Here is a 22,508-nt window from a genome sequence, read left to right on the forward strand (position 1 = left end):
ATTAAGTCCATCTTGTTTAATGTAACATTTAAAGCTTGTGTTTCCTTATTTATTTTCATTTTGGATGATCTGTCCATTGGTGAAAGTGGGGTGTTAAAGTCCCCTACTCTGAATGTGTTACTGTTGATTTCCCCTTTTATGGCTGTTAGTATTTGCCTGATGTATTGAGGTACTCCTATGTTGGGTGCATAAATATTTTCAATTGTTATATCTTCTTCTTGGATCGATCCCTTGATCATTATGTAGTGTCCTTCTTTGTCACTTCTAATAGTCTTTAAAGTCTATTTTGTCTGATATGGAATTGCTACACTGGCTTTCTTTTGGTTTCCATTTGCATGGAATATCTTTTTCCATCCCCTCACTTTCAGTCCATATGTGTCTCTAGGTCTGAAGGGGGTCTCTTGTAGACAGCATATATATGGGTCTTGTTTTTGTATCCATTCAGCCAGTCTGTGTCTTTTGGTGGGAGCATTTAATCCATTTACATTTAAGGTAATTATCAATATGTATGTTCCTATACCCATTTTCTTAATTGTTTGGGGTTTGTTATTGTAGGTCTTTTCCTTCTCTTGTGTTTCTTGCCTAGAGGAGATCCTTTAGCATTTGTTGTAAAGCTGGTTTGGTGGTGCTGAACTCTCTCAGCTGTTGCTTGTCTGTAAAGGTTTTAATTTCCCCATCAAATCTGAATGAGAGGGCTTCCCTGGTGGCAAAGTGGTTGAGAGTCCACCTGCCACTGCAGGGAACACAGGTTCTTGCCCCGGTCCGGGAGGATCCCACATGCTGTGGAGCGGCTGGGCCCGTGAGCCATGGCCACTGAGCCTGCACGTCCGGAGCCTGTGCTCCGCAACGGGAGAGGCCACAACGGTGAGAGGTCCGCGTACCGCAAAAAACAAGGAAAAAAAATCTGAATGAGATCCTTGCTGGGTAGAGTAATCTTGGTTGTAGGTTTTTCTCCTTCATCACTTTAAATATGTCCTGCCAGTCCCTTCTGGCTTGCAGAGTTTCTGTTGAAAGATCAGCTGTTAACCTTATGGGGTATCCCTTGCGTGTTATTTGTTGTTTTTCCCTTGCTGCTTTTAATATGTTTTCTTTGTATTTAATTTTTGACAGTTTGATTAATATGTGTCTTGGCGTGTTTCTCCTTGGATTTATCCTGTATGAGACTCTGTGCTTCCTGGACTTGATCAACTATTTCCTTTCCCATATTAGGGAAGTTTTTAACTATAATCTCTTCAAATATTTTCTCAGTCCCTTTCTTTTTCTCTTCTTCTGGAACCCATATAATTCAAATGTTGGTGTGTTTAATGTTGTCCCAGAGGTCTCTGAGACTGTCCTCAGTTTTTTCATTCTTTTTTCTTTATTCTGCTCTGCAATAGTTATTGCCACTATTTTATCTTCCAGGTCACTTATCCGTTCTTCTGCCTCAGTTATTCTGCTATTGATCCCTTCTAGAGTATTTTTAATTTCATTTATTGTGTTGTTCATCGTTGCTTGTTTCCTCTTTAGTTCTTCTAGGTCCTTGTTAAATGTTTCTTGCATTTTCTCTATTCTATTTCCAAGATTTTGGATCATCTTTACTATCATTATTCTGAATTCTTTTTCAGGGAAACTGCCCATTTCCTCTTCATTTGTTAGGTCTGGTGGGGTTTTATCTTGCTTCTTCATCTGCTGTGTGTTTTTCTGTCTTCTCATTTTGCTTATCCTACTGTGTTTGGGGTCTCCTTTTTGCAGGCTGCAGGTTCGTAGCCCCCGTTGTTTTTGGTGTCTGTCCCCAGTGGCTGAAGTTGGTTCAGTGGGTTGTGTAGGCTTCCTGGTGGAGGGGACTAGTGCCTGTGTTCTGGTGGGTGAGGCTGGATTTTGTCTTTCTGGTGGGCAGGTCCACATCTGGTGGTGTGTTTTGGGGTGTCTGTGGACTTACTATGAGTTTAGGCAGCCTCTCTGCTAACGGGTGGGGCTGTGTTCCTGTCTTGATAGTTGTTTGGCATAGGATGTCCAGCACTGTAGCTCACTGGTCATTGAGTGAAGCTGGGTGTTGGTGTTGAGATGGAGATCTCTGGGAGATTTTCGCCATTTGATATTACGTGGAGCTGGGAGGTCTCTTGTGGACCAGTGTCCTGAAGTTGGCTCTCCCACCTCAGAGGCACAGCACTGACTCCTGGCTACAGCACCAAGAGGCTTTTATCCACACAGCTCAGAATAAAAGGGAGAAAAAGAAGAAAGAGAAAGAAAAGAAAGAAAGAAAGAAAGAAAGAAAGAAAGAAAGAAAGAAAGAAAGAAAGAAAGAAAGAAAGAAAGAAAGAAAGAAAGGGGATAAAAGAAAAGAAAATAAAGTAAGGTAAAATAAAATAAAGTTATTAAAATAAAAAATAATTATTAAGAAAAAAAATTTTTTAATTAAAAAAAACAAAAATGGACGGATAGAACCCTAGGACAAATGGTGAAAGCAAAGCTATACAGACAAAATCTCACACAGAAGCATACACATACACACAAAAAGAGGAAAAGGGGAAAAAATAATAAATCTTGCTCTCAAAGTCCACCTCCTCAATTTGGGATGATTCGTTGCCTATTCATATATTCCACAGATGCAGGGTACATCAAGTTGTTTGTGGAGATTTAATCTGCTGCTTCTGAGGCTGCTGGGAGAGATTTCCCTTTCTCTTCTTTGTTCGCACAGCTCCCGGGGTTCAGCTTTGGATTTGGCCCCGCCTCTGCATGTCGGTCGCCGGAGGGCGTCTGTTCTTCGCTCAGACAGGACGGGGTTAAAGGAGCAGCTGCTTCGGGGGCTCTGGCTCACTCAGGCCGTGGGGAGGGAGGGGTGTGGATGTGGCGCGAGCCTGCAGCGGCAGAGGCCAGCAGGACGTTGCACCAGCCTGAGGCACGCCGTGCGTTCTCCCGGGGAAGTTGTCTCTGGATCCCGGGACCCTGGCAGTGGCGGGCTGCACAGGCTCCCAGATGGGAGGTGTGGAGAGTGACCTGTGCTCGCACACAGGCTTCTTGGTGGCGGCAGCGGCAGCCTTAGCGTCTCATGCCCGTCTCTGGGGTCCGTGCTGATAGCCGTGGCTTGCGCCCGTCTGTGGAGCTCCTTTCAGCAGCGCTCTTAATACCCTCTTCTCGAGCACCAGGAAACAAAGAGGGAAGAAAAAGTCTCTTTCCTCTTCGGCAGGTCCGGACTTTTTCCCGGACTCCCTCCTGGCTAGCCATGGTGCACTAACACCCTGCAGGCTATGTTCACGCCGCCAGTCCTCTCCCTGCGCTCCAACCGAAGCCCGAGCCTCTGCTCCCAGCCCCCGCCCGCCCCGGCGGGTGAGCAGACAAGCCTCTCGGGCTGGTGAGTGCTGGTCGGCACCGATCCTCTGTGCGGGAATCTCTCCGCTTTGCCCTCCGCGGCCCTGTTGCTGTGCTCTCCTCCTTGGCTCCGAAGCTTCCCCACCTCCGCCACCCGCAGTCTCCGCCCGCGAAGTGGCTTCTACTGTGTGGAAACCTTTCCTCCTTCACGGTTCCCTCACACTGGTGCAGGTCCCGTCCCTATTCTTTTGTCTCTGTTTATTCTTTTTTCTTTTGCCCTACCCAGGTACGTGGGGAGTTTCTTGCCTTTTGGGAGGTCCTAGGTCTTCTGCCAGCGTTCAGTAGGTGTTCTATAGGAGTTGTTCCACATGTAGATGTATTTCTAATGTATCTGTGGGGAGGAAGGTGATCTCCGCGTCTTACTCTTCTGCGTAAGATCCCATGTGCCGTGGAGCAACTAAGCCCATGTGCCACCATTACTGAAGCCCACACACCTAGAGTCCATGCTCTGCAACAAGAGAAGCCACTGCAATGAGAAGCCCACGCTCCGCAGCAAAGAGTGGTCCCCACTCACCACAACTAGAGAAAGCCCGCATGCAGCAACGAAGATCCAATGCAACCAAAAATAAATAAATAAATTTTATTTCTAAAAAAAAAAGGAAAGAAAGAAAGATAAGCATACTGAGATAGACACAGAAAGATAAGACAGAGAGTTACAGCAAGGGAGAGAGACTGAAAGAGAGACACAGAGAGAGAGACGAAGACAGAGACACAAGAGAGGAAGGCAGAAAGAGGTAGACAGATGAACAGCCTGACAGACATGCCAATCAACCCACTGACCAAGTCTCTTGCTCTTTCTGCCTAAATTTCCCTTCAGTAGTATGGGTCCAGTATAATGTTTCCTTACTGGTTTTTCGTAAATCAACATAGGTGATGAACAAGGAGGTCACATTCCCCATCCCACCACCAGGTTTCCCATGCCACAGAAGGGGAGCTGAGAAACAGGGGGACTTGGCACCCACATCCAACATGATACCACAGAAGCAGTGAATGGCTGGCTATTCACTGGAACAGGAGCAGGCTGTCCTGGCCCTCCTGAGGCATCCCTCAGGAATAGGACAATGCTGTGTTCAGTCAAGTTCAGGGGGTGCAGAGTCCATGACCTTGAACTCATCTGCAGTGGACTCTTTAATCGAATGAAAAGGACACCCATTTCCCTCCCTGGCAGAGCTACTGGGCAATGCCAAAGGAACTTTCCTCCACAAATATAAATGGAAAACTTTTATCCCCACATCAAAGGGGAAGAAAACCCACTCCTCCAAAAAAGACATTTAACCCAGTCAGGAGGACACCAGGGTCCTCTCTTTGTTGTGTTGACCTTCAGTACAATACTGGCTGTAAACTGTGAGCTTTCTAACACCTGTCATAATACACTTTGATAAAACAAGAGTGAGTACGGATGAGACCACATTTGAAACAAGGCGGTCTTTAGGGAACAGGTATTGAGCCAAACATTGTGGAGATGATATCTTTCATTCATATGATGCCAAAGAAAGACTGAATCATTGGGAAAGAGTTGAAGATGATCAGAGTTTTATGCTTGAAATTTCTAAACTACTATCCACCCTGCTCCCAGCTAACCGCATTTCTCAGCTTGCATGGGAAGAAAGGGGAAGTTTCCAACAGGATGTGGAGCTGATGTCAACCACCCGCGTGTGCTCTCTTTCCTCCAGTCAGCACGCTGGGACAGTGCCCTTTTCACTCCCTGAGGACAGATCCTGTGCCACTCCGTCCCCTCCCAGCCACCTCCCTATTATCTCCTACCACTTCTGTGTGGTATCACACACACACGCAGCTGCAGCGGCTGATTTGGGCCATCAACGTTGTTGCCACCATGGCACTCAGCACCAAACGCCCTCCAGCTCTGCAACTCCAGATGTTACAGAAATTTGGGAACTCTCCTCTGCCCTCCAAATAAAACCCACTTCATCTTGTCAGCAAACAATAGCCTCAAGGACATGGAGGCTCAGCTGCAATACAAATCCTAAACTACTGTGGACCCTGACAAGGTCAGTCGTCAGTGGGGGCCTCTTGTCTTCAGAACTTCTCATTTCATTTCGGAACCATTCCTCAGAAAAAGGAGGCTTCCCAGAAGCAAGGAGTCAGTCTGCCACTTTACTGCAGATCCCCAGCAGAAGGAATCGCCGGAGCCAGCAAACAGATCATTTACTTTCATTGCTAAAGAAGTACAGCTAATTTTAGAGATGGACGGTGGTGATGGTTGCACAAGAATGTGAATACACTAATGCCACTGGCCTGGACACTTAAAAATGGTTAAAATGGTAAGTTTTACGTTATGTATATTTTACCACAATTTTTCAAAGTGAAAAAAATTTTAAAAAGAATAAACTGAATGCCACATATTTTTTTAAAAAAGGAAGTACAGCTAAGTCCCAGGTGGCCTAATGATCACTGATTTAGTAGTATTAATTTTTTTTTAAGGAAGGTACTTTTTCTTTTTTTTTTTTAATTTATTTGAATTTATTTATTTTTTGCTGTGTTGGGTCTTCGTTGCTGCGCACGGGCTTTCTCTAGTTGTGGTGAGTGGGAGCTACTCTTCGTTGCAGTACGCAGGCTTCTCATGTGGTGGCTTCTCTTGTTGCGGAGCACAGGCTCTAGGCGTGCGGGCTTCAGTAGTTGTGGCACACAGGCTCAGTAGTTATGGCTTACAGGCTTAGTTGCTCCGTGGCATACGGGATCTTCCCGGACCAGGGATCGAACCCGTGTCCCCTGCATTGGCAGGAGGATTCTTAACCACTGCGCCACCAGGGAAGTCCATTATTAATTATTTTTAATTGAAATATAGTTGTACAATATTATATAAGTTACAGGTGTACAACAGAGTGATTCACAATTTTTAAAAGTCATACTCCATTTACAGTTATTATAAATTATTGGCTATAATCTCCATATTGTATAATATATCCTTGTAGCTTGTTTTATACATAATAGCTTGTATTTCTTACTCCCCTACCCTTATATTTCCCCTCCCTGCTTCCCTCTCCCCACTGATCACCACTAGTTTGTTCTCTATACCTGTGAGTCTGCTTCTTTTTTGTTATATTCACTAGTTCATTGTATTTTTTTTAGATTCTACATATATCATACAGTGTTTGTCTCTCTCTGTCTGACTTAAAGTATTATTAAATTATTTTTAAAGAGAATCTCAGTAGCACAGAAAGGTTACCAGCTTTGAGGGTTTATGAAAATCAAAAGTAGGAAAATACATGCCCTTACAATAAAAAATCCCCTTAAATTAAAAATCACTACACTCTGTCTAGTATATGAGTATTGTCCATGAGTACGATCTTCTAAAGGATGTCACAAAGCTTTTCTTTCAGAAACCGGTTCTCCCACAATTGCAGCTTGGAGAACATTCAGATCACAGGAGTGGCCTATAAGGGTTTCCAGCTCTCTCTAACAATAATGTGTTCAACAGACTGTTCTCATGGTACTGAAGGTGAACAGACACAGTCCCCCATTAACATTAGTGGAAAATATTATTTGCATTGGCAGATGGTAAAATTTAAGTCTTGGGAAATCTAAAAGACAGAGAGCTGAGATCATTCCGAGAGAAGAGCAATTCAGATTCCAGACCCTGAGCTCCTAGCCCAGAGGCCACCGTTTCCGGCCTTCTGGCTTGAGATCATTTAAGAAACAAAGGTCACTCACTGTGAATTAATTAACTTCAACAACTATCCACCCACATAAGCACCTAGTCTCTTGAATCCTGCCTATTAACTCACTCTTTGCCAGAAAACTCCAACACAAGAAGCCCCCAAATGGGGGAAAGCCCCAAATGCAGCTTATGTTTAAGAAAGGGTGAAGGTGTGATTAACTGCGCACACTCGTCAGTTTCACCTACAAGGAGTACTGAGTGACCTTTAGAAGGTCTTAGGGGCAGGGCAAGGGAAAGCGCCAGCACAGGTCAGGTTCTAACTCGCTGTGCATGTCAGGTACAAGTGACAAAGCACGTCAGTCAGGAGCAATCATGAAGGCAGAAAGCCCAATGGCAAAGCCGAAGAAAGAGAACAGATTATGACCATCTCTCGGGCAGCTATGCATAGAAAGAGTTTTTATCCTAATACCAGACCAAGATGGACCATGAAAGGAGAGAGAAATGCAATGCTCACGGTTCCCTGCCATGCTAACCACAAACGTGTCTGCATCTGCCCTGGATTTCACATCCTCCCTACAGTCTCAGCAGAAAAAAATATATAAACCTCTTCCCAAGAAGGGTAATGATTTCCTTTGAGTTCCGGTTTCCACCCCGCCCTCCTCGTCGAAGGCATGCTCGAGTGATCCAACCTCTCTCCTATTTCCTTCACCTCTCCCTTTCTCCCTTGCTTTTGCCACATTTCTTTCACCACAGTGGTTCTAAATGTTGTGGCTTACAAATCTTTCTTTGAGAAGCGGGTAAGTTCTGCATGCCATTCCTAAGGGGCTGATAGATTCCTAGGCTCACGGGGCCCAGGTGAGCAATCCCTGCTTCCACCTTAGACCTAAGTTGCTAGTGGACACCTCCTTCCTTTCCAAGCAAGCTTCTAGAATACAGAACTCTCTGCTCCCTATTTCTATTTCCTCCTCAATCCACTGCCCTCACTCCACTAAAACTAATCCTGCTGAAGTTACCACTGACATTCCAAGTGCCAAACCCAATGGGTACGTTTTTCTCTCTCATTTGACTTCCTGCTGTATCTCACGGTGACCCATCCCCATATCCTAAAACTCTTCCTTAAATATCTTGACATCATAGCAATAAAGCCCTCTTAGAGCCTGATTAACGATTTTTCCTTCCCTAGGAAATTTTCAAACCACCCAGCTTGGCCCCAGCTGCCTGTTTTGCATACTTATGTCTCCACCCCCCCACCATGGCTGATCAGTACAGGGTTGGGCCTCACCAAGCTATACCAATCAGTGACTTCCCTAAGAATTTTTGAATAGAGAGGAAAAACAAACAAACAAAAAAATGTCTTGGGTTTCCCATAATGTTTGGTACCAAATTCCAGTTACATGCCCATACCTACACACCTGACTACCCCTATATGTTTAGAATACATTTCCATTTTTCCTCTAGCCAGTTGGCACTTGGCTTCTGTCACTTGCCACCAAAAGGGTCCTAACTGATATAAATATTCTCTCCTCTCTGGTTCACCTCTCCTCTATCTGGCTGCTCCGTTTAGTCTTCTCAGCAGGTAGCTGTCTCTCTGTCCATCCCTCAAACATGGTCTTCTCTATCACAATTATAGGGGACAATGGTTGGTGAGACAGAAACACAGCTACATCAGTGAACCAGATTGACCTAAGTAAGGCTGTGGATTCCTTTGAACCCCACCAGGCTTCACTGAGAATAAGCTATTTGCAACACAGGTTTCTATGGGAAAATAAAATCAAGAAAAAAACAATGGGAAGGCTTCCCTGGTGGCGCAGTGGTTGAGAGTCCGCCTGCCGGTGCAGGGGACGCGGGTTCGTGCTCCGGTCTGGGAAGATCCCACATGCCGCGGAGCGGCTGGGCCTGTGAGCCATGGCCGCTGAGCCTGCGCGTCCGGAGCCTGTGCTCTGCAGCGGGAGAGGCCGCGACGGTGAGAGGCCCGCGTGCAGCAAAAAAAACAATGGGAATTAACAGCAGCAAAGTAGACTTAGGTTAGACAATATTTTAAAGATGAGAGACTCAGAATATGTATCACTTTGTGGAAAAGACCAGGCCACCAAAATATATATATAAAATTTGGATCCAAATATCAGATCCAATTATTTGGGCAGTTTCTGATAAAACAGTCAAAAGTCTAAATATAAAGGAGGTCTGTTCCTGACATTAGAACCTCCCTGATGTGATGCAGTGGGAGGTACAAACATCACTTACTGATGAGCTACTGGAAACAGCTGGCCTAAATCTAACTATGGTCCAGAACATTGAGTGTCCTATAGAACAACTGGCCTGGACCCTCAAAGCGATCAATGTCACAGAGAACGGGGGTGGGGGAAAAGGGGGAAGACTTTCTACACTGAGACTACAGAAAGGTAACAGCCAGGCTTCCCTCGTGGCACAGTGGTTAAGAATCCTCCTGCAATGCAGGGGACACGGGTTCAAGTGCTGGTCCAGGAAGGTCCCACATGCTGCAGAGCAACTAAGCCCGTGTGCCACAACTACCGAGCCTGCGCTCTAGAGCCCGCAAGCCACAACTACTGAGCCCACATGCCACAACTACTGAAGCCCTCGCACCTAGAGCCCGTGCTCTACAATGGGAGAGGCTGCCGCAATGAGAGGCCCACGCACCACAATGAAGAGTAGCCCCCATTCGCCACAGCTGGAGAGGGCCTGGAGAGGGTGTGCAGCAATGAAGACCCAATGCCGCAGCGAAAAAAAAAGAAAAAAAAAGAAAGGTAACAGTCAAGTGCAATGCATGAAACTTGAGTAGAGATTGGATTTTAAAAAACATCTTAAAACAGCTTCGGAAATTTGAGTATGGACAAGATTTTGAATGTTACTGAAATAATAAATTGAAGTGTAATAACGATGTCATTGTTGTCTAGGAGGATCTTCTTGTTCTTGAGAGACTCAAGTTGAAATACTTAGAGTTGAACAGTCCTGATGTCTACAGCCTGGGCTCCTTTCCTTATTCCTCTTGTCTTCTGACTCTTCTTACTCAGCTCTGCTCATACTTGCCTGTTCTACTCACACTTATCACACCTATGGACAAACATGACTCCCAAGCCAATGTCTCCAGCTTGGAACTCTCTTCTTAGCTCCAGAACTGTGCAGCCCACTTTCTGCTCGACACTCCACCTGAATGTCCCAGCAGCTCCGCACACTCAATGTTATTCAAAGCCAAACACATCTTTCCACTTTTCAATCCCTGCCACGCACCCCACCCTAACCCCCCCTGAAAAATCCTGCTCCCTTTTCTGTCTTCTCTATCTTCGTAAATGCCAAGTTGACCAAGCCAGAAACTTCCCTCTTTCTTTCCCCATATCTAATCATTACTAAATCCTGTGTACCTCATAAATCTCTCTTCTCCATCTCCTCCCCACTGTACTATTCTTGCCCTCTTTGTCTCCCTAACTAAATATTATGGAAGCATCCTCTCTGGCCTTTCTTGTCTCCAATTTTGTTGCCCTCTAGTCTATTTTCCACCCTTCCACAAGAATAGATTTTTCTAACATACAGGGAAGTATAGTCAATATTTTGTAATAACCTATAAGAGAAAAGAATCTGAAAAAGAATATACATATCTGAATCACTTCGCTGTACACCTGAAAATAACACAACATTGAAAATCAACTATACTTCAATTTTTAAAAAAATCATATCAGTATACTGCTCAAACTTCTTCAGTGGCTCCCCAATGCCTCCAAGACAAAATCTAATAAACTCCTTTTGCATGATATTCAAGGTCTTTCACGACCTTTGTCCCCGCTTTCCTTCCAAGTCTCATCTCCTTCTGCACCCCACCACACAGCCAGTTCCTCAAACATACTTACACTCCTGTGGTCACTCTGAGCACCCCTTATCCTCCAGAGAGGCTGGGCATTTGCACATGCCATTCTTTCAGCTTAGATGCCATCCCCTGCCACCTCCATACCAACCACTCTCCACACTGCATACATACACTCCTACTAGAGAAGATAGGTCTGGGACTTCCCTGGTGGCACAGTGGTTAAGAATCTGCCTGCTAATACAGGGTACATGGGTTCGAGCCCTGGTCTGGGAAGATCCCACATGCTGCGGAGCAACTAAGCAACTAAGCCCGTGCACCACAACTACTGAGCCTGCACTCTACAGCTCGCAAGCCACAACTACTGAGCCCACATGCCACAACTACTGAAGCCCATGCGCCTAGAGCCCATGCTGCTCAACAAGAGAAGCCACCACAATGAGAAGCCCACACACCGCAACAAAGAGTAGCCCCTGCTTTCCGCAACTAGAGAAAGCCCGCACGCAGCAACAAAGACCCAAAGCAGCCAAAACCGAATAAATAAATAAATATTTTTTTTTAAAAAAAGAGAGAGAGAGATGATAGGTTTGTTGGAAAGCTGCCTTGACATTCCCCAGGTTGACTTATGAGCTCCATTTCTCCCATGGCACCATTGACACCGATACACAACCACTTTAAAGCAATTTAGCGTATTACATTAGGTTAATTATTTACATAATTGGTTTCCCACAGACTGTAAGATTCTTAATAACATAGGACCTTATTTTTAGTTTGTTTTTTAAGTAACTAGTCCATTCCTAGTAGATAACAGGCACTGAACAATTATTTATTTTAAAAATTGACAGTTGGGGGAGGGAGGGATGAATAGGTAGAACACAGTGAAACTGCTTTGCTATATGATACTATAAGATAGATATATGTCCTTAGACATTTATCCAGACCCATACAATGTACAACACCAAGAGTAATGTAAGTGATGGACGCTGGGGTGATTATGATGTGTCAGTGTAGGTTCATCAGTGGTACCAAATATACCACTCTGGTGGGAGACATTGATAATGGAGGAGGCTATGCATGTGTAGGAGCAGGGGGTATATGTACCTTCCATTCAGTTTTGCTGTGAACCTAAAACTGCTCACAAAAACTCTATGTAAAGAAAAAAATTATAAGGACTTCCCTGGTGGGCCGGTGGTTAAGAATCCGCCTTCCAATGCAGGGGACAAGGGTTCAATCCCTGGTCAGGGAACTAAGATTCCACATGCCACAGGGCAACCTAGCCCGCGTACCACAACTACTGAGCCCTCATGCCACAGCTAGAGAAGCCCTCGTGCCACAATGAAGAGCCCACACGCCACAACAAAAGATCCCATGTGCCGCAACTAAGACCTGATGCAGCCAAATAAATAAATAATTTTTTTTAATTTTATATGCACACACACACACATATATGTATGGAGAGAGAGAAAGAAAGAGAATCACCATTGAGGAAGAAAGTACAGAAACAGAGAAAGAGAGATGAAGAAACATATAAATCCCAGGATGGACCAGTGCATAGCTGCTATTCAGTGCCAAAATGGAAAAAGAAATGGACAGCCAGAGATGACCTTTGAGAAGAATTGTTAAAAACACTATTTTAGATGAATTACCCTGGAAGTACTACTAACAAGCAGGATAATTTTAAGGGGAAAATAGAAATTCAGCCTCCTGCATTCAGTTGTAAGGGACAAGAAACTGGTCAAGTGGTGGAGATGAGAGATAAGCCAGGAATGAAGTGAATAATTTGAAAGTCCCTTGCACAGACATAGCAGGATAATTATTTAAACCGTGAAGGCAGTAATTTAGGTCTAAAATGTCACCACCATCAAGTCTAAGTTTTATTGTAGTCTGTTAAGGAAGAGTTCTCTGGGGATTATGAATAACTGCTTCTTGAAATGGAAACTCTGCAAAAACAATTGACATTTCTATAATCCTTAAGGAATAGGACTTAGAGGAAAAATGACTATTCAGGTGGCTCTCTGAACATCAGTGTCTGAATAGCTAATATTCATCCTTGCTTTATGTCACCCTCATTAATCAGCTCCTATTAAAGATAATGCCATACCTGTAATTATATGGCATAGCATCATGTTAAATATTTAAGACTTTCATATTGCACCATCTCTTAGGTGTGGTGATATATTGCCCTGATTTAAATACATGTGTCAATTTTTCATAGATTTCATCTATATTCATGGCTCAAGGCCCCTTAGCAAATTAATAACCAAAAGAATGAACTCCTCTATTTGTAAGTCCATAGTCGGTTGCTTAGCATACTTCTCCACGCTTGTTTTATCTCTAAAAGTCCTATTCGGCTTTCTAAAAATACGCCTACCCTTTGTTTTCCAATTGCCCTGGTTCCCATGTTACATTTTTTCAATCTAATCACATGTGATTTCAAAATTGCATCACACTTGTAAACCGAGTCATCAAAATAGACGATAAGGAAAATAAACAATACACTATAAGGGAAGCCAGATTAAACCAAGTCCAAGATATTGCAATAAAATTTAACTTATTCCGCATTTTTAACATACAACAAAACTCATCTTTTTAAAAAAATGCTCATCTTTATAAAGTTTCCAAGTGCTCACACGGCATTTCATTCATGACTCCTTACAACAACCTTATGAAAAAGAGTCAGCAGTGTCCTAATTATAAAATCAGGAAAACAGAGAAAGCAAGAACCCTTGGCCAAATTTCCATGACGAACAGCTGAATGGGGATTAAAATTCTGTGTTCACACACTTATAGTCCATTTTCTCCTGCATATTTTTTTGTGAAAATTCTGTTATCAGGTACCTGGCCTCCCCAAGGCCACTCACATCAATCATTAACCACCGTTAAATCAATAAACTCCTGCTGCTTCCACCCTAAGCCCAGCCTGCTCTTGGGAAAAGCAGCGTTGTCAGAATTTAGTGCCTGACACTGCTCTGAAGATGGCTGCCTCTCTGCAAAGGACCCCCTCCTTAGGAACTCCCAAAGTTCATTTCCTTTGCCCTGTCTTTTAAGTCAGACAAGCCCAAACATGCTCTTCTAATTTGATGAAAATCTATCCAGCTGTTTTCATTTGATGTAATGAAGAACAGGCAGAAACTTTATCCAAGTAGGTAATACTATCCTAGGTGCAAATTCTGTGGCAGTCAGTAATGCACGTTCTAATGCCGTAAACACTGCTTTGGGGCTTCCCTGGTGGCGCAGTGGTTAAGAATCTGCCTGCCAATGCAGGGGACACGGGTTTGAGCCCTGGCCCGGGAGGATCCCACATGCCGCGGAGCAGCTGGGCCTGTGCATCACAACTACTAAGCCTGCGCTCTACAGCCCGTGCTCTGCAACAAGAGAAGCCACGACAATGAGAAGCCCTCCCCCTGCAAGGAAGAGTAGCACCCCTTGCCGCAAACAGAGAAAGCCTGGGTGCAGCAACGAAGACCCAACACAGCCAAAAATAAAAACAGATAAATAAATAAATTTATTTTTTTAAACTGCTTTGGTATGTGGTGCTGATTAGAAGGCTAGATTATTATTATATTATATATATATAATTTTATTTTAATATATATAATTTATATATATATTATATGTTATATATTATATATATTATTTTTATATAAATAAAATTATTATATTATTTTTCCACGGGTGGTCTTAGAACAAGATACTTGTTAAAATGCAGATTCTTAGGCCCCAACACAGACCTACCAAATCAGACTTCGGAGTGACGACACATTTAAACCAACAGCACTGTGATTCTTCTACAGCCGGAAGGAGGAAAGCCCCAGGTTGGACTAGGGCTTCTCACACTAGACTGCATGCTTCTGAGGACAGGAAGCAACTCCTATTCACCCTCATAGTCCCAGTATCCAGCTGAGGTGCTTAACAGTGTTCAGTGCTTGAACACATATGAATTGATTGTGTTAATCAGATATGCAGTGTAAGTGTTCAAAAGCTTTCGTGTTAGAATTAGTTCATGCATAGTTATTTAGGAAGCAGTGTAAACACTTCTAAACACTTCATACTGATGTTTAGCTATGTCTTACTCTGGGTCCGTAGAGTACAGGGTTGAATGAGCCAAAGGCATGTCCTCTGCAAAACTCACATGCAGACCTTCTCCATCCCAACCTGAGGCTCAAAGAGTCTCCAGTCCCTCAGAGCATAAAATCCTGTGGTCATTTTAGGCAAAAATTCTAGCCTGGTCAAAAAGCCAATCTCCAAACTCACATTCAGTTAAAACTTCTCTCTTCCCCCAACTGGGACCTACCTCTGCTAGGAAAACTGCTGAGAATGGGATGCATGGGCCGTAGTCAGCTCCTTCAATGCCTCCTCCACCGTGCCCTCTGTTGCCTCTGGGTCCCCCAGGGACCAGGAGTGCTAGGAGGGAAAAGAGATAGGGAGAGTGAAATCTTCTTCCACTGGTGGAGTTGTAATCCAAAAGCAGGCCTCAGCACAGCAGACACACAATTACCAACACTTCTTCCTCACAGGGGAACCCTCCTCCCCACCAAGGACCCTGATGTAGTCACCACTATAGATGGTACTGTTACCTAGTCCGAGCTCATACTGCTCGCCACAGGACAGGCCAGTAAACTGAGAGACGAGTTATTGCAGCAAGAAATAGCAACTTTCAGGGCTTCCCTGGTGGCGCAGTGGTTGAGAGTCCGCCTGCCGAAGCAGGGGACACGGGTTTGTGGCCCGGTCCGGGAGGATCCCACATGTCGCGGAGCGGCTGGGCCCGTGAGCCATGGCCGCTGAGCCTGCACGTCCGGAGCCTGTGCTCCGCAACGGGAGAGGCCACAACAGTGAGACGCCCGCGTACAGCAAAAAAAAAAAAAAAAAAAAAAAGAAATAGCAACTTCCAGAAAGCTGGCAGACCACGAAGATGGTGGGCTCATGTCCCAAAGAACCATCTTGCCTGAGTCAGAATTCAGGCTTCTTTTATACTAAAACGGGCAGGCGTAAAGTCAAGCATTTCCTGGTTCCCATCAGCCTTCGGAGGGGATGTGTTAATTTCTTCCTCCCTGCAGTCATTCACAGGTGGGCCTGGTCAGGATGTTTCCAGTGAGCTAAACAAAGGTATTTTAGCTTAGTGCTCATTACCTGGGAGGCAGAGTTCCCAGAAATTGGCCATTATGTATAATTTAAGCTTACAGGCAACATCCCTTTAGTGGTTAACTTGTAATAGAATACAAAGGTTCTTCCCTATTCTGGCCACAGATGCCATCCCCTCAGCTCTAGTGTCCCTACTGTCCACCTCCAGACTCTTGATGCTGGGTTCACCTTGCCCCTCCATGAGATTCTCTTTATTATGGTAAAGTTCCACTCCCTCTGTCATGGGTCCTCACCTGTTCACACCTTAGTTCCTGCACCCACGGGAGTCCAGCTCCTCCATCAGTGCCTTCTTGCTTCATTCTGCCAGCTCTTGTGAAAACAGGCACCAGTCCCTCCACCTGAAACTCTGAAGGCCCCCTGATTTGGCTTACTACGCTGGGGGAGACAGCTCCCCCATCCCCGAGGAAGACACACTGACAACTCTTTCTCCAAAGGATTCTCACTGTCCACCCCCATGATGATTCTCCCTCCTCTTCCCCCTCACCTGAAGCACAGGAGGGGTGAATACTGGCCACACCAGTTCCACGGTCTCTTAGCACATCCCACATAGGTGGTCCAACGTCTCACAAGGAAGTAGGGACATTTGTCACTGGTCGTAGTATCTGGGGAGACACAGCTAACATCCGGTTACATTAGTCAGTCTCTTAGTTACAAGTAAAAAGACTCAATTCATCTTAATGAGTGGAGGTTTGAGATAGGAATACTGGTGGAAATAAGGAACTCTAAAATACCATGGCAGCCCAAGGACAGACCTTGGCTCATGACAACTAGAATGCAGTTCGGAGTGTAGAACAGATCTAACGACCAGGAACTCGACAGAGCCAACACTCTGTTTCTGCTGCCATTTCTCCTTTTACTCCCACCCACATGCCAGCTCCCACTCCAAACATCGTTCCCTGGAACATGGTAAAATGGGAACAGGTGAGAGTTCCGTGGTCAAATACATCTGGGAAACACTGAGTTAACAGTGTTTAGACAAGTTTCTTGCTGTGGGATCTTCAGAATCTTTAAAATACTAAAGCACCTTGTGACTCTCCAAGAGGGGATATGCATGTGGTGTTTCCCAAATGCACTGGCCTAGGAAGTCCCATTCAAGGAACACCTGTTACCATGATGGCTGGGAGCTCTACATGCCCTTCCTCTACCTCTTGACTTCAGCTTACTTGTGGCTTTGAGGCCCCGTGGCATCTGCAGAAGGCCCTCTCCACGTATTTGCAGCTCCTGCTCTCAAACCCACCGATTCTCTCTACATCTTGATCCTCTTAAAGACAAAGAAATTGCTTATTCCAGTGTGGTCACCATCTGGACAGTTTGGGCAGATGCTTGGCATTGAGTCATCTTAGAGGCCATTGACCCATCTGCAGCCTGACTCACCTTGGCCTGCGTGCCCACCCCTGACCAGGAGGGTGGAACGAAATATGACCTCCCACCCTGAGCAGGAGACTGTGAAGGGGACAACACCAATGGTGACCTATAAACACCACAGTCTCTGTAAGCCCTTTGTGACAGCCAGCCACTAACTGAAGGCGTATACTGGGAGACTTAAGTCAAATAAACGTTTTTCATGTGCCTTGAGAGTTCCCCCGCCAGCCTAGTGAAGTATACTGTGATCAAGATGGTACCAGGCTAGATACAAACTACTATATACAAAAAAACAGATGAACAACAAGGTCCTACTGTATAGCACAGGGAATTACATTCAATACCCTGTGATGAACCATAATGGAAATGAATATGAAAAAGAATATATATATATATATATATCTCAATCACTTTGCTATACATCAGAAACTAACACAACATTGTGAGTCAACTATACTTCAATTTTTTAAAAAAAGACAGAAGGGAATATACTAGAAATACAGAGAATCTATATTTGCGGAGAATTAGACTCCCCCAAATCTTGATTTCAAAATAAATGAATAAAAATAAGAAAGATAAAACCAGGCTCCATATTAATGCCTCTAAGTTTCTTCACTGCAGAGGTGAGCCACATTTTAAGTTCACAGAGCACTGAAACTGTGTGTGGGTGTGTGTGAACTCTGTAAGAGATAGAGTACATTTTAATTATATACAGTATATATGTTTAAGTATATATGTAACATTGACTTCTTCCCTCAACCCACTATGTAGCTCAGAGTCAAGGGTAAATTGTTTCCATGCTTTTGTTTTTGATACTTATCCATATGCTTCATGTCTTTAACAGCTAGTGGCAAACCCATTGTAAATGATTTTTTAACTTAATCCAAAGTAAAGAATGGATGCAAAACTGCTTTGTAGGCTTCTGTTTTTACAAATGCTTATTGGCAACACTGAATTTAAAATGTCTGTAGGTGGGCTTTCATGTCCCTGGCATGAGCTTATGCAGCCCTGTTCCAGTTAAATAACTCAGCCCTAATCTATTAGAACTGGGAAGCATAGTGAAGCTGGGATTATTTTGGAAAATCGAGAGAGAGGTTTTTTCCCAGTTTCTTGGTTTGTTTCTTGAGAAGAGGAGGAAAGTCACATTTGCTGAGCACAAGATACCGTGGGATGCCCCTTTCACATAAAAATATTATAATAATAATAACTCATCCCTCCTCATCTTCACCTCAGCAGTCACATTCAGCCCATGAGAGAAAAGTACTGGTTCTTTAACCTCATTCCACAGATTGGATCATAAAAATGCACCTTCAGGGATTCCCTGGTGGCGCAGTGGTTGGGAATCTGCCTGCCAATGCAGGGGACACGGGTTCGAGCGCTGGTCTGGGAGGATCCCACATGCCGCGGAGCAACTGGGCCCGTGAGCCACAACTACTGAGCCTGCGCGTCTGGAGCCTGTGCTCCGCAACAAGAGAGGCCCGTGCACTGTGATGAAGAGTGGCCCCCGCTTGCCGCAACTAGAGAAAGCCCTTGCGCAGAAATGAAGACCCAACACAGCCATAAATAAATAAATAAATAAATAAATAATAAAAATAAAGGAAGTCCCTTAAAAAAAAAAAATGCACCTTCAACATTAGAAAAACATGACTTGGCCAATGTGACTAAAAGTCAATTTTAAAAGTCATGTCCTCTTCCGGTTGCTCCTTCATAGGGCCATCTGTGAGCCATAATTAACATACAATGTCAAGACAGAGGACTCCCCAACCAGGAGAAGATTAGTGCAGTACAAAGTGCATGGGCCTGGCCTCAGACAGACTAGCTCCATGACTCTGAGCCAGTGTGCTAAATTTTCTAAGCGTCAGCTTCCTCTTCTATAAAATGGTGAGTGTCATATGTAATGTTATGACAGAGGCTGTGTAATAAAGGACCTGCTCTGTGCCTAGAACACAGTAGTTTCCAATAACAGTGATGGTGTTTGTAGTGGAGGCGATAATAGTAGAGATATCTCTTTGGTTGTCTTTTTTTTTTTTTTGTCTACCCAACATGCCTTTCCTCCATGTTCTAAAAACAACAGCCCCATTTCTTTGGGTAACTGCCCCCCGAGTTCTATGCGGTTCTGGATGAAGTCTCAATCAGAGTTCTCCACCCCTCGACCATAGCAATGGGCTTCTGATCTTAGGCCTTTGTAGTAAGTGGTGTTCCCCTTCCTCCTGGACCCAGGGATTGAGGGGAGCAGGGGAGGGGGAGAGCAGGTAGCACAAATGAGTAAAGCAGAATGAATCAGAGTCTTTCCTCAGGAGTTTACAGAGAGATGTTGAGAGAGAGAAGCTCTCGGTCTTCTGGGGTGGCTGCAGCCATGCCGCCCTTCACCTCCTGCACACAGGGAACACATCTTGAAATAGAGAATGTGGCCAACACAGACAGTAGCAGAACAGAAAGAGAGAAAAATAATAATGATAATAATAACATTTGTATCCCTGGATCCAGCTCTACCCCTAGATTTACCAGTTAAATAAGTTAATAAATTCTCTTTTAGGCTTAAGCTAATTTGAATTGAGTTTCTACCCTTTGCATTAAAAGATTCCTGTCTAATATAAATATACTATCTTTTGAAGTTGTTTTTGTTTTGCTTTGTTAGTTTTTTCTTTTCTTTTTTTTTTTGTTTTTTGTTTTGTTTTGTTTTCGCTTTTTGTTTGTTTTATGTACAAAGATCTAGCATTGTTTCTGGGGTAAGGTAGATATGTTGGGTGACCCATTCCAGGAAGTTCACTTAGTCCCATTTAATGAAGCCGATATCCTTGGGGTACTATCAGAAACACTGGCAGCACTTATGGAGGCGGCATTTTCGGATCAGACCAGCTGGCTTGAGCAGCCACTGCAAGAGGAGAACCCTGGCAGAATTTTCTCATATGGCTCCAGGAGAGCTGCCCGTGACCCATCTTGTTTTCTCAGGTGCAGTGAGACAAAAGGCTAACTATACTTTTTAAAAAAGGAAGAAAGAAAGAAAAAGAGGAAGAGGACTAGACAAGAGAGCACAGAAGCAATACCCAGAGGCACCCTCACACACTCATTTCAGCAGAGAAAACGGAAGCCCGCAGGGTCTGCATCACTGCTACACCGCAGTGAGCAAAGGCTGGAGCAGCACAGCCACTAAATCAGAAGCAGGCGACCTGCTGGGGTACACAGAACACCATGTGGCATCACTGTGATTTCTTGCCCATAGCTTAGTCAGTGGAGGGAGCAAGGTGAACCTCGACCCTGTTTTCCCGGCCATAGGTGTCCCCCTGCCCCACCCCAAGATAGGGAGACAGAGGCCAGCAAAGCTGGAGGAGTTCATAGGGACCATGTTATGGTGGCCTCACTGTGAAATATAAAGGATCTTGGATTTTCTCCAGGAAGCCATGGGAGCCATTGAAAGCCTTTTTAAGAAGGAGAATGACATTTTTGTGTTTTTGAAAGCTTTCCCTGGCCTCAGAATGGTGCCTGGATTGGAGAAGGACAAAGCTGGAAACAGGGAGACCTATGGAAAGCTTTAGCAGCAATCAAGTGAGTACTTGAATAAAGACAAGCCAGCAGTGACAGAGAGTAGAGAATGTATATTTAGCAGGTGAAATCTACAAGACTTCATGATTGACTGTATGGGGTAAGGTAGGGGCATGCAGGTAGAAAGAAGGAAGGAACCCAAACCATATAGTCACCAACTGACTTCAGAGATCCAGAAAGAAGGTCTGGCGCTAGGTGTGAAGGAAGGGAAGGCATTCATGCTGGCCGTGCTCAGCTGGAGAATCCACGGGGACATGCAGGCAATGATGTCCAGTAGGAAATCAGGTGATTTGAGTCACTGCTTCTGTGATCATGGACATGTTACTTAACTTTGTAGAGCCTCAGTCTCCTTATTTATCAAGTGGGAATAATCTTCCCTAAGCAGAAATTTTAAGTAATTTGTCCAAGTCAGCCCAGCATAAAACATCACCCTTAGAGAGGAAGAATTGATAGAAAATCCTACCTACTCTGAGGGTGAGATTCCTAGGAGGTCGCTGGTCCTGGGCTCCCCCAGTCATGCCCCAACTCCTGCCTTATCCTAGGGAAGCCCAAAGGCTTGAGTAGCTCAGGCTTTGTCCTGAGGGATACTCTTCGTTGCGGTGTGTGGGCTTCTCATTGTGGTGGCTTCTCTTGTTGTGGAGCACGGACTCTAGGCGTGCGGGTTTCAGTAGTTGTGGCACACGGGCTCTAGAGGGCAGGCTCAGTAGTTGTGGTGCATGGGCGTAGTTGCTCCACGGCATGTGGCATCTTCCCAGACCAGGGCTTGAACCCGTGTCCCCTGCATTGGCAGGTGGATTCTTAACCACCGCGCCACCAGGGAAGTCCCTGTAACTCAGTCTTTTTAAGGGTTTGGACCCGCCTTTGGGTCTTTGAGTCTATTGTTCTTTCTCACTGGAGCATCCTTCCTACACTGGTTTGCCTGTGGAAATCCTTTGCATTCTTTGAGACTTATTTCCTATCACCAGCCCTGTGATGTTTTATCTGCCTCATCTCCCTGGAACAAATCTTTCTCCCTTTAAGTCACCAGATTGTCCCTTAAGTCGCTGAAGTCTGTAGGCCCTACCTATCATGCTAGTTGACACAACTTGCAACAGTCTGAATTTAGACACCATTGAGGTGTGTGCCAGTTACTAAGCTCTAGTCTCTCAGCTCCAAACCCACCTTTCTATGCTGTGCCTTGTGGTGCTGGAACTAGGTGTCTGCAAACCACATTTCTGCCTGGCCAGCAGTCTCCCTGTCAGGTTCCACTCTAATCAAGGGAGACTGGGAGGTTGGAGAGGGAGAAGGGACTCCTGTCTGCTCACAAGTACTGTGAGCGTCACACCAGCAATGTGTCTGCCTCCACCCCCATGGAAGTATTTAAATCCAGTTTGCAGTTTTTCCAACACGTGTAACACTAGCCTCATCCCAGCTGCTGTCTCCTTCCTAGTGGTCCGGTTCTCAAGCCCACAGGGATCCTTCTCCAAGCTCAGAGATGCTGGTCCCAGTAGAGCTGTGGCTGCCCCTGAGGCCTGAGCTCCACCCACAGGCCCCACCTCCCAGTGTCTAAATTTTAGTAATGCTAGTCTTTGCTGCCCAAACCCTGTGAGTGGTAGTTGCTTCCTGCAGTTGCTGTCTCTGTGATGCGTTGGTGCTCTTTTCTTGCCTTTTCGCTTACTAACAACTTTATATCTAGTT

The 22,508-nt window shown here is 44.8% G+C and overlaps 1 pseudogene; it reads right to left on the reverse strand.

The window, feature by feature from the left end:
- Nucleotides 1-20,058: 20,058 nt before the first annotated feature.
- LOC132596769 (small ribosomal subunit protein uS14-like) lies at nucleotides 20,059-20,227 on the reverse strand (annotated as a pseudogene).
- Between the last annotated feature and the right edge of the window lie 2,281 nt (nucleotides 20,228-22,508).

The sequence above is a fragment of the Globicephala melas genome, chromosome 2 (assembly GCF_963455315.2).
Source record: "Globicephala melas chromosome 2, mGloMel1.2, whole genome shotgun sequence".
Lineage (NCBI taxonomy): Eukaryota > Metazoa > Chordata > Mammalia > Artiodactyla > Delphinidae > Globicephala > Globicephala melas.